Genomic DNA, 8,282 nt, shown 5'->3' on the forward strand with positions numbered 1-8,282 from the left:
ACAGAACCCAACAGACCCTTAGAAGCTAACTGTTGTACCCGAGTAGATGGGGCATGACTAAGACGAGAATGCCAAAGTGCGAGAGAAGGTAAGGAAGAAACTGCTGCAGCAGCAGAGACAGGAGTAACAGGTGGAAGATGAAGATTGTCCACGGGAAACATACGCCCAACCCTAGGACTAGTCCTAAGCTCTTGCCCCATCCTCGGATCCTACACAATACACCCAGAATAGTAAAAAATAAGGTGATATCCTAGTTCAGCTAATTGTCCCACAGAGCACAAATTATAGGATAGGTCAGGTACATGAAAGACCCTAGGAACTGAGAGGTTAGAGATCGAAACAAAACCTAGACTATTTCCATGCATGGTGGAACCCTCAACTATATGAATATTAAGAGGATGTGGTGCAGGGTCAAGTTTGATTGCAACAGGCGGAATCAAAAAGTCAAGTTTGAGACTTACCGGGCAGAACTGAGAGAGAAGTGGAAAGAGATGCATTACCAGCCATACGAACAGCCTGAGCTATGATCTCCTGTAGTTCAGTGAGGGAGAGGTTGATAGTGGATCCAGAAGACTGGGACTTAGCTGAAATGGAAGGTATCGGCAGAGTAGGCTCAGTATTAGCAACAGCAGCAGTAGATTTGTTACGACGGTAACAATTCTCAATGGTGTGGCCAGGACGCTTGCAATAATTTCAGAACTTCTTGTTGGTTTGCTTGCGAGGATTGCTAGAGCCAGAGGAATCACCTGATTACTGAGGTTGCTCAATGGCAGGAGCAGAAGGAGTAATAGCCAAAACATTGAACTTATTCTGGGCTTGAAGGGTTGCAAGCCGAGCTTCTTCTCTAACCAACTCGTTTATAGCAGTATCAAGAGAGGGAGGAGGACTGCAATTAAGAAGCTGGCCTTAGATGGGCTCAAAGTCCTTGTGAAGTGACATCAGGAATTCATAGAGACAAAATTCATCTCTAACTGTAGCATATTGCTAAGCATCCTTTAAGCATGCCCAAATTGGATCAGAAAGGTCAATTTGGTCCCAAACGAAGCGAAGCTGATCATAGTAGTCATTGATGGATTGCCCTGGTTCTTGTCAAAGTTGATGCAATTCAACTACTAGCTGATATTTCATGGATCCGTGAGTAGTGGAGTACCTTTTAGCCAACATATCCCATGCTGATTTTGCAACATCAAAGCTGCCCAATAGATTGGAGATGGAGGGAATGGAAGTATTCCGAATCCATGTGAGGATCATGTGGTTGTGACTATCCCATTCAATCATGCGACCAAGGAAGGCAACATCTTCTTCACTTGCTCCCTTGATAGGAATGGTAATTGCACTAGTACAGTAATGCTAGAGCATGCGACCCTTAAGAAAACTGCGCATAGCTTGAGACCAAGATAAATAATTCTTGTTCCCCTCTAATACAGTATTGATGGGGCGAGGAAGAAAAACATCCTTTTAATCCATTTATAAACACAGTATGCAAAAATAGACTGTAAAACGAAATCTACGCAAAAAACTGGGTAAGGAGAACCTGGACTGCAAAAGTCAACCTTGTAGAAAAGTCAACGGTCAAAGTCAACCCTCGGTCAAAGTCAACTCTGGTTAATGGTCAAGGTCAACGGTTAAGGCCAAAGGTCCAGTCAACGATGGTCAACGATGACATCAGCTGCATGTGGTGGGTGATGTCAGCAGAAGGGTGGATGATGACGTCAGCCCTAGGTGACGTGGTAGTATGACGTCACTGATGACGTCAGTAGGACCTGGGGGTGGCGCGTGAGGCGCGTGGCTGAGGCGCAGCTTCTTTGGGCGGTGCTTGAGGGCGCGTGCAGGCTCCGATGCTTGCGACACTTCCACGATTGTGTAGATCGAGGCAAGCCGATCACTATGGTACTTGCAAAAAGGTTATCGGAGCAAGATGCATGGCAGAAACGGTGATTGTAGTGGTCTGTGTGGTTCGAGACTCCTCAACGATGGCGGCTGCTAGCCCGAAACCCAAGGACAACGGCTGAGAGGCGTCAGAGGTTCAACGGTGAGTGGCTGCAGCGGCTATTGTGATGGCGAAAGTGATAAGGGTGGAGTAACACCAGAAGAGACAAGACTGCTAAGAGAAAGGTCAAAGCAGTTGCTCTAATACCATGTTAGAAATACTGAATGATTGTATTGTATTTCATAATCAAGGAATATACATGCGTACCTTTATATAGGAGGCATATGTGTGCAGTACAAGTAAGTATATGTGTGTGGTACAAGTAAAGTGTAGTACAAGTACAAGTGTATTATACAAGTAAACTAGCTGGGCCTAAAGCCCATAACATAATATACATTAACAAAAAATAAAAACACCATCAAGAACAAAACAGGGAAGTCCCCTCTTCTCTTGTCCTCTGTCAGAGACCAATCTTCCTTGACATTTATGAGAAAAGCCACACTCCCATCCTTTATACAAATTACAAAACAACCATGTCCCGCCTGCAAGCGCACCTGTCCCTCCCAAAATTTTATCACCTTCCTACCATTGCAATTGTCTTGTAGGCCTTCAAAACCAAAATCAAAACAAACCCAAAAGTCTAGCACATAGTTATCCTTGTACACCATACCAAATAGACAAAAATCAATTTAAAATAATAATAATAATAAAAACCAGAAAGACAACTTATCTCTCCCTCGATTCTTCCTATACCCAAAATAATCATTTTACTACCTTCATAATTGTGGGTAGAGATCTATGACTTTTCCTAATATGGGTTGTTGCGTTGACATGCTTGACATACCTTATGGCATTAAGGAACAGATTTGCATAATTCTTTTATGAGGTAAGCTTTAGCAACCATTCATCATCTAATGATGCATCAAGCAGCCACACTAGTCCAAAGATGAACTCAATGACAAATAGTCCTAAGTTCACTAGATTTCAGAGCAAATATCAGGGAGAGATGAAGAATAGTGTCTATTGATTGCATAACACAGTATAGAAAGATACACTGGTAATCATAAATGAAAAACCAGAATGAGTGCAATGATTTATACACTAGTTTCACATTACACATTTGTTGAAGGATTCTTCAAAGGAAAATTTTCACATGGGTTTCCATTGGGGAAAAATCCTATTACGAAATTTCAATTCATATTTCACAACATTCCTAATGCTAGTGCTCCAAAAAAAAAAAAAAAAAAAAAAAAACTATCGAATAGCCCAAAAAAATAATAGAAAAACTTTTGTTAAACCTACTACGAGCTGAGCTTGAGAGAGAGTGAAGAAAGATAGAGAATACATAGAGGAACTTTCACTTGAAATAAATCATTAAACCCACCATTCAAAACCCCAAATCTCGATGATAAATTCAAGGAAAAGGGATGAAGAATGGCTACCTAAGATTTGTATGCAGATGTGGTGAAGATTGGCGAAGAACTATGCAGTTGTGGTGAAGATCTCCTATGCATTCCAAAATTAGCAATTAAATAAAATATATTCATATATCTAATTTATATAGATCAATTCTAAGATTATACACACTCCAAAGTTAAACTAAAATCAAGAATGAGAGCTTCGGAACAAGTGCACAAAATTCTACAAAACAATTTTACCTTGCTTTTAAGATTTAAAAAAAAAAAAAAAAAAATCTCAACTGTACAAATTTAATAAAAGGAATGTGCAAAGCTAATAATCAACATGTTCACTAGAAGGTTAAAAAATAATTAATAGTATAATTACATGAATGACTTGATGAAATAATCAAGTAGCTTTTGGGCATAAAACAAAGCCAAACTTAAATTTTGTAACCAAAAAAAAAAAAAAAAACAAAAAACAAAAACAAAACGAAAGAAAGCACTTACTAGTTAAGAAAAAAAAATTGTAAGCAATACTTACTAGTTAAGAATTGCTCCTAATTTTCCTGTAAATTTTCATTTTTATTCTTAGGCTGCGTTTGGCTCTATGTAAATCGAATTTCGAGTGTAAAATGAATGCAGGGGAAAGTGAATCTGGGTGTTTGGTCCGCAATGGAAAATAGTCCGAAAAACAATTTTCAATGTTTGATAACATTCTAAAAATGCTAACTTTCTACAAATTTTCACATTTTCTCAGTCATTTTCTCCAAATCCAAACAAATTTTATAACAGAAAATTTCAAAATATACACTAATACAACCAAAAATCAAAATAAAAACATTTACATGATATATCGGTGAGAGGAGGAAGAAAAAGTGAGAGATTGAGGGAAAGAGAGATAGATCAGGAAAGAAAGGATCGGGGTGGATGGAGGACAGCGGCGGCTAGATCAGGTGGGTTTAGGGGTGAAGTGGAGTGGCTGTGGTCGGTGGCAGCCAGATTGGTGACATTGAGCAAGGGAGAAGAAAATTTGAGGAAGTAGGGAGAAAAAGAGAAAGCTTGGCTGGCGCACGATTTGGGCGTAGTGGGGCCGGCACGATTGGGTTGGCCAAAGCTTGGCTGGGTGGCCACCTGTGCTTTCTCCTCTTGCTCGCTCTCTCCCTCTCTCTCTCTCTCTCTGAGTCTTGAAAATCATTTAAAGGTAAAATGGAAACTGAAATGAATTTATGGCTTGGGAAGTTTATTTTACCGTCAAACTGAATTCTATTTCAGTTTGATTGTTATTTTCAAGTGGTGCCAAACACCCACCTGGATGTAAAATGTTTTCAGATTTTAGTTTACCACTGAAACAAATGCAGCCTTAGTTATCTTGCCTAATTAGAATTAAAACACGAATCATCATTTGCTGCTTTGACCTCAAAGTACTAAGTGAAAAGAAAAGAAAATTTAATATGTATCTTTCAAGTTCTATAATTTATTTGTGTATCAACTATTTGGACTTAGCACTAAACATAAGTAGTGGCATTAGAAATGATCTCAACAGCATTTGCCAGGGGATCCAACTCTCTTTATTTCATATAAACAAATTTTCAAGAAATAAAATAAGCATATGTTGATATGAAGATATGAATAAGAAAAAACTCAATTTACCTAGTGAGATTGTCAAAAAAATAATAATAAATAATAAATAAATAAACATTGCCATTGAGCAAGCACTAGCATAAAAACTAGCAGCCCATTTCATTCTAGTTAGCCATCCAAAAATGCTATTGACTGATTGACCATGTCAATATAAATATATAGGATGTTTCTAAACATTTCATTATTTTGATCTTCAATCTCTTTAATTTTTTTTTTTTTTATAACTCAGAAAATTTTATTAGCTTAGACAACAAAAACAAAGCTCTCGAACTCTAAAACTCTAAAACTAGAAAACACTCAAAACAAAATTTAAAATTTGATTCCGAGATGTTGCTAGCCTACAACAGCTTACAACTTAGATGTACACCACATAGAAAAGAAATGAAATAGAAACAAAGAAATAGCAACTCTATACTCGTGACCTCTCTAGGACATAGAAGAAGAAATTTATTTCTTTATAAAAACCCTTCCACCTTAAATACATACCAATAAATAAAAACTACAAAAAAAAAAAACAAATAAAATTTCAACACCACACTAACAAGAACCCACACCCCCTAATGAGCAGAACACAATGCCAAACATTTTGGAAAAACTGAATTCCTAAGAAGCATTTCAACAAGCACTTTTTGTGCCACTTATAAGAAAGAACAAAATTGGTACCTAATGTTATAGTGAAATGAAATTTAAGAGCGAAATTCCAAAATTTTCTCAAAATCAAAAAAAGAAAAAGGGGCACAAATCAATGATAGAGAGATTAGGGTTTTTTTGATTCTTACCTTAAACAAAATCAAAACAAGTAACCCTCAGCGGTGAGTAAATGAGAATGCAGATGGGATGAAGTGAATTGACGGACATGGGAGAAGAAGCAATCTGAGTTTTTTAGGAGAAGGAGGATATGAAATTGCAAAGGACCCATCTGTTTTTCATTTTTTTTTTTTTTTGGCTTTTATATACTAACCTAGTCTACTGTAATAGGTTTTGCACTAAACTTAAATCAATGGTCACAATTAAAATAACACCAATTAAAGGTTTAGATTTGAGTGGATACTGGACCCACATAAAAAAGGGGGGGATATAGTTTAAAGAAGAAAGTTGGGGAAAATTGGAATTAACCATGATTGCCAAACTATATAGTTAGTAGGCACTGTTTCAAAACTATATTTTTTACTAACATCTCGAGTTTAAAAGACTTGATTTATGGCTTATAAATCGAGCCTCAAAGACTCAATTTCTATGTTTTGAGTTGCGTTTGAGTTGGCGTTTTTCCACGTGGCATCCACCTAGAACTCGAGTATTAGACACTCGAGTTTTATTTTGACCCTATAAGCATCGATTTGTATGTGATGTGGTTCATCCATGTGGAAGCCACCTGGAAACCGAGTCTCTGAGACTCGATTTCTAATAGGCTTTTTCAAAATTAAACCAAGTCTCTAACGCCTCTTGCATAGACTCATGCCTTTCTTACTCACCCTCTTACTCTTACATAGACCCTCTCCGCTGTCACGCCTCTCTCACTCACCCTCTCCATTCTCACTCAGTCTCCACTCTCAAGCACCTTCTCCAGTTCTCTCAGGTGTGATTTTCTTCTCCTAAACCCACTTTTGAAGTACATTTTCAGTTGTTTTTCTTATCCTGTGATCTTTTCATGTGGGTTTGTGGTTTTTGTTCCAAAATTATGATTGATTTGATTGTTGACTATAGACTATACTATTTCAAAACTTGTTTCGTGTGTTACTCTATTTGGTTCCAAGAAAATGCAAGAAAAAATTTCCATTCTGTGCTAGATTGTCGTGTTTGAGAAAATTTAACATGAGAAACTAAGAGGCCTGAGGAATAGTAGTTAGAACTTGATTTGCAAGTACTCTTTGTTTGTTGTTTTTGTTTCTTGTTGTTTTTTTGTTGTGTGTTATATTATGTCTTCCAAAATTATGATTGATTTGATTGTTGACTGTAGACTATACTATTTTAGAACTTGTTTCGTTTTACTCTATTTGGTTCCAAGAAAATGCGAGAAAATGCGAGAAACAAAGCTCTCAAACTCTAAAACTAGAAAACACTCAAAAAAAAATTTAAAATTAAAATTTGATTCTGAGATGCTGCCAGCCTACAACAGCTACAAAATTACAACTTAGATGTACACCATATAGAAAAGAAATAAAATAGAACAAAGAAATAGCAACTCTATAACCGTGTCCTCTCTAGGACATAGAAGAAAGAAATTTATTTCTTTATAAAAACCCTTCCACCTTAAATACATACCAATAAAATAAAAACTAAAAAAAAAAAAAAAAAAAACAAATAAAATTTCAACACCACACTATCAAGAACCTACACCCCCTGATGAGCAGAACACAAAGCCAAACGTTTTGGAAAAATTGAATTCCTAAGAAGCATTTCAACAAGCACTTTCTGTGCCATTTATAAGAAAGAACAAAATTGGTACCTAATGTTATAGTTAAATGAAATTTAAGAGCGAAATTCTAAAATTTTCTTGAAAATGAAAAAAGAAAAAGGGGCACAAATCAATGATAGAGAGATTAGGGTTTTCTTGATTCTTACCTTAAACAAAATCAAAACGAGTAACCCTCAATGGTGAGTAAATGAGAACGTCGATGGGACAAAGTGAATTGACGAACATGGGAGAAGAAGCAATCTGAGTTTCTTTAAGAGAAGGAGAAAGAGGGAGCACGCGAGAAACGATATGAAGTTGCGAGAGCCTCATCTGTTATTTTTATTATTATTATTATTATTATTTTGGCTTTTATATACTAACCTAGTCTACCAGTAATAGGTTTCGCACTAAACTTAAATCAACGATCACTATTAAAATAACACCAATTAAAGGTTTAGATTTGAGTAGGTACTAGACCCACTTAAAAAAACAAAAAGGATATAGTTTAAAGAAGAAAATTTAACTACAAAATTGGTTGTAACCTAATGTTACAACCTTACTCAATAAAATAAATATTATTATATATTTTGAAAATCTAGTGGAGAAATTGCATGTTCTTTATGCTCTTAATATACATGTCAAATTTTGTGTCAATCGGATATTATTTACTATATGATCTATAAGTTTATATTCTATACACAATTTTAAACTACAAAAACTTGCAATTTAAACAATTTATTGATGACATAGCTATTTATCTTTAATTTTCTAGAAATTTAGCAAGGATGGAGGACATAAGAAGAAGATGTAATCCAATGGTAGATTTGTCAAAATTCATCTCCAATAAAAAGATATTAAGTAAGGTTGTAGTCTTAGCCTACAACTAATTTTGTAGTTAAATTTTATCCTAGTTTAA

This window comes from Quercus suber, unplaced genomic scaffold (assembly GCF_002906115.3).
Source record: "Quercus suber isolate HL8 unplaced genomic scaffold, Cork oak 2.0 scaffold_182, whole genome shotgun sequence".
Classification (NCBI taxonomy): Eukaryota; Viridiplantae; Streptophyta; class Magnoliopsida; order Fagales; family Fagaceae; genus Quercus; species Quercus suber.